The sequence below is a fragment of the Phyllobates terribilis genome, unplaced genomic scaffold, assembly GCF_046119375.1.
Source record: "Phyllobates terribilis strain yellow unplaced genomic scaffold, ASM4611937v1 Scaffold_980__1_contigs__length_496563, whole genome shotgun sequence".
Lineage (NCBI taxonomy): Eukaryota > Metazoa > Chordata > Amphibia > Anura > Dendrobatidae > Phyllobates > Phyllobates terribilis.
This window is the reverse complement of record NW_027363740.1, coordinates 16,503-29,408: the sequence shown is the minus strand read 5'-3', so window position 1 is coordinate 29,408 and position 12,906 is coordinate 16,503. Positions and strand designations below refer to the sequence as shown.

General features: G+C 42.7%; 6 non-coding genes and 1 pseudogene across 6 annotated transcripts; all 7 read left to right on the top strand.

The window, feature by feature from the left end:
• Positions 1 to 2,445: 2,445 nt before the first annotated feature.
• On the top strand, positions 2,446 to 2,631 carry LOC141241022 (U2 spliceosomal RNA). Its single transcript, XR_012305812.1, has one exon. It is a non-coding gene; the product is annotated as a U2 spliceosomal RNA (small nuclear RNA).
• A 1,115-nt stretch (positions 2,632 to 3,746) lies between these two features.
• Positions 3,747 to 3,937, top strand: LOC141241013 (U2 spliceosomal RNA). The gene has a single exon (XR_012305805.1). It is a non-coding gene; the product is annotated as a U2 spliceosomal RNA (small nuclear RNA).
• A 1,115-nt stretch (positions 3,938 to 5,052) lies between these two features.
• Positions 5,053 to 5,243, top strand: LOC141241012 (U2 spliceosomal RNA). The gene has a single exon (XR_012305804.1). It is a non-coding gene; the product is annotated as a U2 spliceosomal RNA (small nuclear RNA).
• Positions 5,244 to 6,358: 1,115 nt separating this feature from the next.
• LOC141241010 (U2 spliceosomal RNA) lies at positions 6,359 to 6,549 on the top strand. Its single transcript, XR_012305803.1, has one exon. It is a non-coding gene; the product is annotated as a U2 spliceosomal RNA (small nuclear RNA).
• A 1,115-nt stretch (positions 6,550 to 7,664) lies between these two features.
• Positions 7,665 to 7,855, top strand: LOC141241009 (U2 spliceosomal RNA). The gene has a single exon (XR_012305802.1). It is a non-coding gene; the product is annotated as a U2 spliceosomal RNA (small nuclear RNA).
• A 2,853-nt stretch (positions 7,856 to 10,708) lies between these two features.
• Positions 10,709 to 10,889, top strand: LOC141241021 (U2 spliceosomal RNA; annotated as a pseudogene).
• Positions 10,890 to 12,004: 1,115 nt separating this feature from the next.
• LOC141241008 (U2 spliceosomal RNA) lies at positions 12,005 to 12,195 on the top strand. The gene has a single exon (XR_012305801.1). It is a non-coding gene; the product is annotated as a U2 spliceosomal RNA (small nuclear RNA).
• The last annotated feature ends 711 nt before the right edge of the window (positions 12,196 to 12,906 follow it).

The following is a 12,906-nucleotide window of genomic DNA, read 5'->3' as shown; positions in this document are numbered from 1 at the left end:
GAAGACTGATATGAATGAAGTTGTGAATGAAAGTGGAACCAACTGTATGGGTGAGGATGTGCTGAAAGAAGTGAATAGGTTTTATAGCAAGTTGTATGATGAGAAATGGATTGACTCTGGGCTTGTGTCATATGTTCTGAATGGTGTGGAGAAAAAACTTGATTCTGAGGAGCGTGATCTATTGTGTGAGGATGTAGTTCTGGATGAAGTGAAGAATGTGGTGTGGAGTGCTAAAAAGAGTAAGACTCCTGGGAAAGATGGTATACCTGTAGAGTTGTATGTGAAAGCATGGGAAGTTTTGGGAACAGATTTGACTGAGGTATGTAAGTATATGTGGGTGAATGGTAGGTTGTGTGAATCATTGAAAGAAGGAGTGGTTGTGCTTGTGTATAAAAAGGGTGAGAGGAAACGTTTGGAAAACTGGAGACCAATAACACTGCTGAATTCGGATTATAAGGTCTACAGTAAGTTACTGGCAAATCGTATGCGTGAAGTGATTGGTAGTGTTGTGGAGGAGGACCAAGTATGTGCAGTGCCTGGAAGAAGTATGAGTGATAACTTGTTATTGTTGAGAGATATGATTGGGGATTGCAAGGATAGAAAGCAGAAATGTATGACTTTAGCTATTGATTTTGAGAAGGCGTTTGACAGGGTTTCGCATGTGTTTTTGTTTAAAGTACTGGAAAGAATGGGGTTTCCTAGAGAATTTGTGAATTGTGTAAAATCATTGTATGATTGTGTGTCAAGTGAGTTCTTGGTTAATGGGTGGCTGTGTGACAAAGTGAAGATTAGGTCAGGAGTAAGGCAGGGGTGTCCTATGTCCCCCGTCTTATTTGTATGTGTAATAGAACCATTGTTATGTTTGATTAGACGGGATAAAATGATGAGAGGTTTGTTGGTGCCTGGTAGTGGTGGTAAGCATGTGAAAGTGTTAGGTTATATGGATGATGTTGTGGTTGTGAGTGAAAGTATGGCTTCTTTGAGTAGAATTAAATTGCTTTTGGATTTTTTTGTTGGTGCGTCTGGTTTTAGGGTAAATTGGAATAAATGTAGTTTTAAATGTTTTGGAGATAGTAGTATTCGTATTGATGGTGTAAAGTGTGAAGAGGGTGCAATCAAGATTTTGGGCGTATTATTTAATGATGACTTAAAAGGGAATGAAAGTTGGGAAGAGTGTGGTATGCGGGTTGAACGTAAATTGAATTTTTGGCGAATGAGAGAATTGACTCTGCGTGGTAAGGTGTTAATTATCAAAGCAGTGATTCTCCCTATCCTGCTTTATGTGGCGACTGTTTTTCCTTCTCCTTACAGGAAAATTAAGAGAATAGAGAAGTTGGTATTCACATTCCTGTGGTGTAGTAAGATGGAGAAGTTGAAGCGGGAGAGCCTTTTTAAGGCTTGTCAGCATGGTGGGCTGGCCTTTCCCAATATTGAAGTTTTTTTAGGTCTTAATTATATTAAGACTGTGGTTATTTTGCTGGGTAAAGGCAATAAAGGTGCTTTTATGGCTAATTATTCTGCTGGATGGATGTTGTATGGGTTATGCTGGAGGAAGAGAGATGCGAGTGTGCCTGTGGCCTTTAAGTGTCCTGTTTGGTATGAGGTGATTGAGAAATTTGTGAGAAAGCATGATTTGTTGAGTGTGGGAATGAATGATTTTAGAATGACCAAGAATGTGGTGAAAAGAATGAGTGCAAATGAGGTAGAGTGTAATATTGTTGGGCTGAGAGGGAATGAGGTTTCAGATGCATGGAAGAAGTTAGATACGTATGGGATGTCAAACAAACAGAAGGATGTTGTGTGGATGACTTTACATAATATTTTACCTGTGAGAGAAGTGCAGAAGAAAAGAGAGTTGATAAGAACAGATGTGTGTCCGAGAGTGGGATGTGGTGGTTGTGAGACTGTCAGGCATGTTATGTGGGATTGTGAGTACGCGTACAGTGTGTGGAAGTGTGTAGGTGGATTGTGTAAGGGTTTAGCAGGCGTGAATTTTGTGGATTGGCGTGTGGCGATGTTTGGAATTGGTGCGTGTAGTCGGTCTAAAGATAGAATTTTATGGTTGATAATGGCTTGTGTGATGGAGAGTTTGTGGGATGCAAGGAACCTTGGACTTTTCAAAAGGAAATCTTTATCAGTGAATGAATGTGTTAGACTTATTCTTTCAAGACTATACCTGATATATAAGTTGGACAGCAGAGGCGGTGGTGGCACAGATGCCGAAGGGATTTGGAAATTTAAAAAGTGGCATTACCATATCAAATACCAGTGATTTTTTTTCTTTGTGATTCCTTGAAGTTTCTGCATTTGTGTTATGTAAAGGATGTTCCCTTGTGATTATATCTCGTCTTATACTACTGCTAAATAAATAGAACCATGATGATGAGAAGTTTTAAGTAGCAAATTTTGGAGAAATTCATACTGTTTGCTAAAAAACTAAACTGAATGGTTTTTAAAAAAAAAAAAAAAAAAAAAAAATCTGTTCTTATCAGTTTAATATCTGATACGTCCCCTATCTGGGGACCATATATTAAATGGATTTTTAGAACAGGGAGATGGAAAAAGAGCTTGCTCTGTCCACTCCACGCATTGACCTGGTATTGCAGTATCTCCAGGACCGGTGCACCCCTTCTTTAATGCAGTTTCTAAAATCAGAAAGAATTGAATTCAATGTTTTTTGTTCATTTTGCTTGTTTGTCGGATTTTGGGATGGACTCTTTGGCTTTGCTTTTCTTCTCCTCATTGGATTTTTCATGTTCAAAGTTGCAGAAGCCAGATTACAAGCTCATTTTGGTTCAACTTCAGCAACTGTGCATTGCATTGCCATGTAATGTGATGCAATGCTATCTTTCTAGCTCTCCCTTTTTACTTCCTTTTGGATAAACAGACATATTAGGCAAGCATTTTGGAGCTTTCACCTAAATAACTACAGGTGGTGAGATAAGCTGCACAATATAATTGACCTTTCAGTATATTGTTGCACACACACCATCTATTTAGCAAATGCCCTTGTTATCAACAGCAGCCTTTTAAACTCACCTGAGCTAACAGGTATGTGCGCTGGTTACTCTGCTGCGCTTAAAATTTATTTTTTGGTTTGCTACAATGCCTTTTCTGAAACGTTGTCTCCTTCTGCTGGAACACTGACTTCTTTCATTTAATGCCTGCAGACTATAAAAGAGAACCCAACCCAAAAAGTTTGGTTGATTAGTCTGTGGCATTCTGTTAAACTGTTGCTTATGGCGGTCTCTGTGAGCTTCTCAGCGACATTCAGCCAGCCAGGTATCCTGCCTGCAGTAGATGGAATGTGGCAATGGAACGCTGGCTGCGCGTGTCATAATAGGCTCTGAGCCTTTATATACCTGTGCACAGCAGCAGCCACCTTCAGTCTGCTGCTGGACAGCCAGCAGCAGCAGCAGCAGGAGAGGTATGTAATCAGGAGCCCTCCTGCTAAGGGTAGACAGCTGCTCGTTCCACCCCACCCCCCGCCTTAATTGGTTCTCCTCCCTTCCAACGGTGTTGAGGCGGGTGGGAACAGCAGGGGGTGAAGGTGCTGTGTTTAAAGAGGTGGAGTTATGCAGATCTAAAACGCGTGGATTGCAGCAGCAGCAAGCCGAAAAGTGCAGGCATGTAAGGGATCTAGAGGTTGACAACATGTCTTCTTAACGGGAGTCCAGGAGCTCATCTCCACAAATGGACTTTTCAGGATCCTTGGGTGGCTCCGTAGTTTGAAACCAATTCTGGTTATCGCTTCTCGGCCTTTTGGCTAAGATCAAGTGTAGTATCTGTTCTTATCAGTTTAATATCTGATACGTCCCCTATCTGGGGACCATATATTAAATGGATTTTTAGAACAGGGAGATGGAAAAAGAGCTTGCTCTGTCCACTCCACGCATTGACCTGGTATTGCAGTATCTCCAGGACCGGTGCACCCCTTCTTTAATGCAGTTTCTAAAATCAGAAAGAATTGAATTCAATGTTTTTTGTTCATTTTGCTTGTTTGTCGGATTTTGGGATGGACTCTTTGGCTTTGCTTTTCTTCTCCTCATTGGATTTTTCATGTTCAAAGTTGCAGAAGCCAGATTACAAGCTCATTTTGGTTCAACTTCAGCAACTGTGCATTGCATTGCCATGTAATGTGATGCAATGCTATCTTTCTAGCTCTCCCTTTTTACTTCCTTTTGGATAAACAGACATATTAGGCAAGCATTTTGGAGCTTTCACCTAAATAACTACAGGTGGTGAGATAAGCTGCACAATATAATTGACCTTTCAGTATATTGTTGCACACACACCATCTATTTAGCAAATGCCCTTGTTATCAACAGCAGCCTTTTAAACTCACCTGAGCTAACAGGTATGTGCGCTGGTTACTCTGCTGCGCTTAAAATTTCTTTTTTGGTTTGCTACAATGCCTTTTCTGAAACGTTGTCTCCTTCTGCTGGAACACTGACTTCTTTCATTTAATGCCTGCAGACTATAAAAGAGAACCCAACCCAAAAAGTTTGGTTGATTAGTCTGTGGCATTCTGTTAAACTGTTGCTTATGGCGGTCTCTGTGAGCTTCTCAGCGACATTCAGCCAGCCAGGTATCCTGCCTGCAGTAGATGGAATGTGGCAATGGAACGCTGGCTGCGCGTGTCATAATAGGCTCTGAGCCTTTATATACCTGTGCACAGCAGCAGCCACCTTCAGTCTGCTGCTGGACAGCCAGCAGCAGCAGCAGCAGGAGAGGTATGTAATCAGGAGCCCTCCTGCTAAGGGTAGACAGCTGCTCGTTCCACCCCACCCCCCGCCTTAATTGGTTCTCCTCCCTTCCAACGGTGTTGAGGCGGGTGGGAACAGCAGGGGGTGAAGGTGCTGTGTTTAAAGAGGTGGAGTTATGCAGATCTAAAACGCGTGGATTGCAGCAGCAGCAAGCCGAAAAGTGCAGGCATGTAAGGGATCTAGAGGTTGACAACATGTCTTCTTAACGGGAGTCCAGGAGCTCATCTCCACAAATGGACTTTTCAGGATCCTTGGGTGGCTCCGTAGTTTGAAACCAATTCTGGTTATCGCTTCTCGGCCTTTTGGCTAAGATCAAGTGTAGTATCTGTTCTTATCAGTTTAATATCTGATACGTCCCCTATCTGGGGACCATATATTAAATGGATTTTTAGAACAGGGAGATGGAAAAAGAGCTTGCTCTGTCCACTCCACGCATTGACCTGGTATTGCAGTATCTCCAGGACCGGTGCACCCCTTCTTTAATGCAGTTTCTAAAATCAGAAAGAATTGAATTCAATGTTTTTTGTTCATTTTGCTTGTTTGTCGGATTTTGGGATGGACTCTTTGGCTTTGCTTTTCTTCTCCTCATTGGATTTTTCATGTTCAAAGTTGCAGAAGCCAGATTACAAGCTCATTTTGGTTCAACTTCAGCAACTGTGCATTGCATTGCCATGTAATGTGATGCAATGCTATCTTTCTAGCTCTCCCTTTTTACTTCCTTTTGGATAAACAGACATATTAGGCAAGCATTTTGGAGCTTTCACCTAAATAACTACAGGTGGTGAGATAAGCTGCACAATATAATTGACCTTTCAGTATATTGTTGCACACACACCATCTATTTAGCAAATGCCCTTGTTATCAACAGCAGCCTTTTAAACTCACCTGAGCTAACAGGTATGTGCGCTGGTTACTCTGCTGCGCTTAAAATTTCTTTTTTGGTTTGCTACAATGCCTTTTCTGAAACGTTGTCTCCTTCTGCTGGAACACTGACTTCTTTCATTTAATGCCTGCAGACTATAAAAGAGAACCCAACCCAAAAAGTTTGGTTGATTAGTCTGTGGCATTCTGTTAAACTGTTGCTTATGGCGGTCTCTGTGAGCTTCTCAGCGACATTCAGCCAGCCAGGTATCCTGCCTGCAGTAGATGGAATGTGGCAATGGAACGCTGGCTGCGCGTGTCATAATAGGCTCTGAGCCTTTATATACCTGTGCACAGCAGCAGCCACCTTCAGTCTGCTGCTGGACAGCCAGCAGCAGCAGCAGCAGGAGAGGTATGTAATCAGGAGCCCTCCTGCTAAGGGTAGACAGCTGCTCGTTCCACCCCACCCCCCGCCTTAATTGGTTCTCCTCCCTTCCAACGGTGTTGAGGCGGGTGGGAACAGCAGGGGGTGAAGGTGCTGTGTTTAAAGAGGTGGAGTTATGCAGATCTAAAACGCGTGGATTGCAGCAGCAGCAAGCCGAAAAGTGCAGGCATGTAAGGGATCTAGAGGTTGACAACATGTCTTCTTAACGGGAGTCCAGGAGCTCATCTCCACAAATGGACTTTTCAGGATCCTTGGGTGGCTCCGTAGTTTGAAACCAATTCTGGTTATCGCTTCTCGGCCTTTTGGCTAAGATCAAGTGTAGTATCTGTTCTTATCAGTTTAATATCTGATACGTCCCCTATCTGGGGACCATATATTAAATGGATTTTTAGAACAGGGAGATGGAAAAAGAGCTTGCTCTGTCCACTCCACGCATTGACCTGGTATTGCAGTATCTCCAGGACCGGTGCACCCCTTCTTTAATGCAGTTTCTAAAATCAGAAAGAATTGAATTCAATGTTTTTTGTTCATTTTGCTTGTTTGTCGGATTTTGGGATGGACTCTTTGGCTTTGCTTTTCTTCTCCTCATTGGATTTTTCATGTTCAAAGTTGCAGAAGCCAGATTACAAGCTCATTTTGGTTCAACTTCAGCAACTGTGCATTGCATTGCCATGTAATGTGATGCAATGCTATCTTTCTAGCTCTCCCTTTTTACTTCCTTTTGGATAAACAGACATATTAGGCAAGCATTTTGGAGCTTTCACCTAAATAACTACAGGTGGTGAGATAAGCTGCACAATATAATTGACCTTTCAGTATATTGTTGCACACACACCATCTATTTAGCAAATGCCCTTGTTATCAACAGCAGCCTTTTAAACTCACCTGAGCTAACAGGTATGTGCGCTGGTTACTCTGCTGCGCTTAAAATTTCTTTTTTGGTTTGCTACAATGCCTTTTCTGAAACGTTGTCTCCTTCTGCTGGAACACTGACTTCTTTCATTTAATGCCTGCAGACTATAAAAGAGAACCCAACCCAAAAAGTTTGGTTGATTAGTCTGTGGCATTCTGTTAAACTGTTGCTTATGGCGGTCTCTGTGAGCTTCTCAGCGACATTCAGCCAGCCAGGTATCCTGCCTGCAGTAGATGGAATGTGGCAATGGAACGCTGGCTGCGCGTGTCATAATAGGCTCTGAGCCTTTATATACCTGTGCACAGCAGCAGCCACCTTCAGTCTGCTGCTGGACAGCCAGCAGCAGCAGCAGCAGGAGAGGTATGTAATCAGGAGCCCTCCTGCTAAGGGTAGACAGCTGCTCGTTCCACCCCACCCCCCGCCTTAATTGGTTCTCCTCCCTTCCAACGGTGTTGAGGCGGGTGGGAACAGCAGGGGGTGAAGGTGCTGTGTTTAAAGAGGTGGAGTTATGCAGATCTAAAACGCGTGGATTGCAGCAGCAGCAAGCCGAAAAGTGCAGGCATGTAAGGGATCTAGAGGTTGACAACATGTCTTCTTAACGGGAGTCCAGGAGCTCATCTCCACAAATGGACTTTTCAGGATCCTTGGGTGGCTCCGTAGTTTGAAACCAATTCTGGTTATCGCTTCTCGGCCTTTTGGCTAAGATCAAGTGTAGTATCTGTTCTTATCAGTTTAATATCTGATACGTCCCCTATCTGGGGACCATATATTAAATGGATTTTTAGAACAGGGAGATGGAAAAAGAGCTTGCTCTGTCCACTCCACGCATTGACCTGGTATTGCAGTATCTCCAGGACCGGTGCACCCCTTCTTTAATGCAGTTTCTAAAATCAGAAAGAATTGAATTCAATGTTTTTTGTTCATTTTGCTTGTTTGTCGGATTTTGGGATGGACTCTTTGGCTTTGCTTTTCTTCTCCTCATTGGATTTTTCATGTTCAAAGTTGCAGAAGCCAGATTACAAGCTCATTTTGGTTCAACTTCAGCAACTGTGCATTGCATTGCCATGTAATGTGATGCAATGCTATCTTTCTAGCTCTCCCTTTTTACTTCCTTTTGGATAAACAGACATATTAGGCAAGCATTTTGGAGCTTTCACCTAAATAACTACAGGTGGTGAGATAAGCTGCACAATATAATTGACCTTTCAGTATATTGTTGCACACACACCATCTATTTAGCAAATGCCCTTGTTATCAACAGCAGCCTTTTAAACTCACCTGAGCTAACAGGTATGTGCGCTGGTTACTCTGCTGCGCTTAAAATTTCTTCTTTGGTTTGCTACAATGCCTTTTCTGAAACGTTGTCTCCTTCTGCTGGAACACTGACTTCTTTCATTTAATGCCTGCAGACTATAAAAGAGAACCCAACCCAAAAAGTTTGGTTGATTAGTCTGTGGCATTCTGTTAAACTGTTGCTTATGGCGGTCTCTGTGAGCTTCTCAGCGACATTCAGCCAGCCAGGTATCCTGCCTGCAGTAGATGGAATGTGGCAATGGAACGCTGGCTGCGCGTGTCATAATAGGCTCTGAGCCTTTATATACCTGTGCACAGCAGCAGCCACCTTCAGTCTGCTGCTGGACAGCCAGCAGCAGCAGCAGCAGGAGAGGTATGTAATCAGGAGCCCTCCTGCTAAGGGTAGACAGCTGCTCGTTCCACCCCACCCCCCGCCTTAATTGGTTCTCCTCCCTTCCAACGGTGTTGAGGCGGGTGGGAACAGCAGGGGGTGAAGGTGCTGTGTTTAAAGAGGTGGAGTTATGCAGATCTAAAACGCGTGGATTGCAGCAGCAGCAAGCCGAAAAGTGCAGGCATGTAAGGGATCTAGAGGTTGACAACATGTCTTCTTAACGGGAGTCCAGGAGCTCATCTCCACAAATGGACTTTTCAGGATCCTTGGGTGGCTCCGTAGTTTGAAACCAATTCTGGTTATCGCTTCTCGGCCTTTTGGCTAAGATCAAGTGCAGTGATCTAGCGGCTGCTGCCTTGGTCTTGGCTGAGAGGTGCTCGGGGTACCCGGCTCCTTGGCCTGGGGGGATCGCTCTGTTTTTCAGCAGGGCTTCACCTCCCTGCTGCTATTAGGGAGTCGGATTAGTCCCCGGGCAACGGGAGGCGATCATCTACCTGGCACTTCGGTGTTGAAGGTTTCTATTGAGAAGAGGAGAACCTGTTTGTGAAGAAGATGTCTGCAGCATCACATGAAGGAGAGGAAGATCATGTGCCTGAATTCGCTAAGGTGCAGAATTCTATTCGTTTGGTTGTTCAGGAGAACTTTCGAGATCAAAAGGATTTTAGGTATGTGATGAGTCAAGTTCTTGTGGATCTTTTTGGTTTGAAGACAGAAGAAGTGTTGGCGATAATGGACTACCCCAGGAGGGGTGTTTATGATATAGTTTTTGTTGACAAAGTTTTTTTTGAAGGATATCTAAGGAAAATGACTGCAAGCCAGGATAAAAGAATGGAGGGGATAAGTGTAATGCCACACTTCCCCGTTAGAGATAAATGGATCATTGTTAAAATGTACTCTCCATTGGTGGACGAAGAGGATGTTCTTACATTTTTGGAGTTTTTTTGTTTGTCAGTAACACCAAAAGGGAAGATTTATAATGAATTTGGTTTTTGGACTTCGAAGTGGAAATTTTTGGTCCGTTTCAAAGAAGATGAGCAGGGGACTGTGTTGCTTCCCCCAGCTAGGTTTAAGTTGGGTAATATAAATGGTGATATTTTTTTCAGTGGTATACCCACTTTTTGTCGAGTTTGTCGTCAATACGGGCATGGAAAGGAAAATTGTTCGGGTGGTGTATGTGGTTTTTGCAAAAAAGGTGATCATGAGTCAAAGGATTGTAAAGATCGGAGGAAGTGCAACTTGTGTCAGGAAGATACACATGTTTTTAAGAATTGCCCAAAGAGGAAAAGAAATAAAGAGAAGGAGGTAGTGGTTAAAAAGGTTTTGGTAGAGAGAAAGGAGGAAAGTGTAGAAAAGGTGTTGGTGGTAAAGGGAAAAGAAAGCAAACCTGTAGGAGTGCAGAGGGAGATGGAGAAAACAAGAGTAGATTGGGGGGATAGGGTAGAGAGTGAAATGGGAGGTGTAAGTCAGGGAACTGGCCGTGGTAAGGTTAAAAAGCAAGAAAAGAGAAAGGAACAGGAAGTGGAGGTGGCAATGGAAGAAAATATAGTTGTTTTTCAACAACCTATGTTTATAAAGAATGCAGAATATTTTAACCGGTTGTACCGTAAGTTGTATGATGAGAAACGTTTGGACTATCTTATAGAGAATGTTAGGAAAGAACTAATAAGAGATAAAAATGTTTTTTGTGTGAAATATAGAATACCAGATGGTGTATCGAAACAAGTTTTTTCAGCATCAAGGGTTGAAGATTTGTCCCTTAAGGTTCTGAGTTGGGTTGGGGTTCATGCTTTTGATAATGGTTACAAGTATTTTACTTGATGTTATTACTGTTGTTAATACAGTTATAATTTAATTTTTATTTTTTTGGTATCCATTCAGGTTCTGAAACATTTCTTTCTTTGTAAGTATTGTTGTATTTTTGTAATTTTTTTTTCTGACATTAAAAGTACCAAAACCTCATGATGATTTAAGTTGGAGTCCACGTCTTGTCTCCCTTTGGGGAGAAGAGGACTGTGGAGTGGACTTTAATTTTAACCTGAATAGGTTTTAAAAAAAAAAAAAAAAAAATCTGTTCTTATCAGTTTAATATCTGATACGTCCCCTATCTGGGGACCATATATTAAATGGATTTTTAGAACAGGGAGATGGAAAAAGAGCTTGCTCTGTCCACTCCACGCATTGACCTGGTATTGCAGTATCTCCAGGACCGGTGCACCCCTTCTTTAATGCAGTTTCTAAAATCAGAAAGAATTGAATTCAATGTTTTTTGTTCATTTTGCTTGTTTGTCGGATTTTGGGATGGACTCTTTGGCTTTGCTTTTCTTCTCCTCATTGGATTTTTCATGTTCAAAGTTGCAGAAGCCAGATTACAAGCTCATTTTGGTTCAACTTCAGCAACTGTGCATTGCATTGCCATGTAATGTGATGCAATGCTATCTTTCTAGCTCTCCCTTTTTACTTCCTTTTGGATAAACAGACATATTAGGCAAGCATTTTGGAGCTTTCACCTAAATAACTACAGGTGGTGAGATAAGCTGCACAATATAATTGACCTTTCAGTATATTGTTGCACACACACCATCTATTTAGCAAATGCCCTTGTTATCAACAGCAGCCTTTTAAACTCACCTGAGCTAACAGGTATGTGCGCTGGTTACTCTGCTGCGCTTAAAATTTCTTTTTTGGTTTGCTACAATGCCTTTTCTGAAACGTTGTCTCCTTCTGCTGGAACACTGACTTCTTTCATTTAATGCCTGCAGACTATAAAAGAGAACCCAACCCAAAAAGTTTGGTTGATTAGTCTGTGGCATTCTGTTAAACTGTTGCTTATGGCGGTCTCTGTGAGCTTCTCAGCGACATTCAGCCAGCCAGGTATCCTGCCTGCAGTAGATGGAATGTGGCAATGGAACGCTGGCTGCGCGTGTCATAATAGGCTCTGAGCCTTTATATACCTGTGCACAGCAGCAGCCACCTTCAGTCTGCTGCTGGACAGCCAGCAGCAGCAGCAGCAGGAGAGGTATGTAATCAGGAGCCCTCCTGCTAAGGGTAGACAGCTGCTCGTTCCACCCCACCCCCCGCCTTAATTGGTTCTCCTCCCTTCCAACGGTGTTGAGGCGGGTGGGAACAGCAGGGGGTGAAGGTGCTGTGTTTAAAGAGGTGGAGTTATGCAGATCTAAAACGCGTGGATTGCAGCAGCAGCAAGCCGAAAAGTGCAGGCATGTAAGGGATCTAGAGGTTGACAACATGTCTTCTTAACGGGAGTCCAGGAGCTCATCTCCACAAATGGACTTTTCAGGATCCTTGGGTGGCTCCGTAGTTTGAAACCAATTCTGGTTATCGCTTCTCGGCCTTTTGGCTAAGATCAAGTGTAGTATCTGTTCTTATCAGTTTAATATCTGATACGTCCCCTATCTGGGGACCATATATTAAATGGATTTTTAGAACAGGGAGATGGAAAAAGAGCTTGCTCTGTCCACTCCACGCATTGACCTGGTATTGCAGTATCTCCAGGACCGGTGCACCCCTTCTTTAATGCAGTTTCTAAAATCAGAAAGAATTGAATTCAATGTTTTTTGTTCATTTTGCTTGTTTGTCGGATTTTGGGATGGACTCTTTGGCTTTGCTTTTCTTCTCCTCATTGGATTTTTCATGTTCAAAGTTGCAGAAGCCAGATTACAAGCTCATTTTGGTTCAACTTCAGCAACTGTGCATTGCATTGCCATGTAATGTGATGCAATGCTATCTTTCTAGCTCTCCCTTTTTACTTCCTTTTGGATAAACAGACATATTAGGCAAGCATTTTGGAGCTTTCACCTAAATAACTACAGGTGGTGAGATAAGCTGCACAATATAATTGACCTTTCAGTATATTGTTGCACACACACCATCTATTTAGCAAATGCCCTTGTTATCAACAGCAGCCTTTTAAACTCACCTGAGCTAACAGGTATGTGCGCTGGTTACTCTGCTGCGCTTAAAATTTCTTTTTTGGTTTGCTACAATGCCTTTTCTGAAACGTTGTCTCCTTCTGCTGGAACACTGACTTCTTTCATTTAATGCCTGCAGACTATAAAAGAGAACCCAACCCAAAAAGTTTGGTTGATTAGTCTGTGGCATTCTGTTAAACTGTTGCTTATGGCGGTCTCTGTGAGCTTCTCAGCGACATTCAGCCAGCCAGGTATCCTGCCTGCAGTAGATGGAATGTGGCAATGGAACGCTGGCTGCGCGTGTCATAATA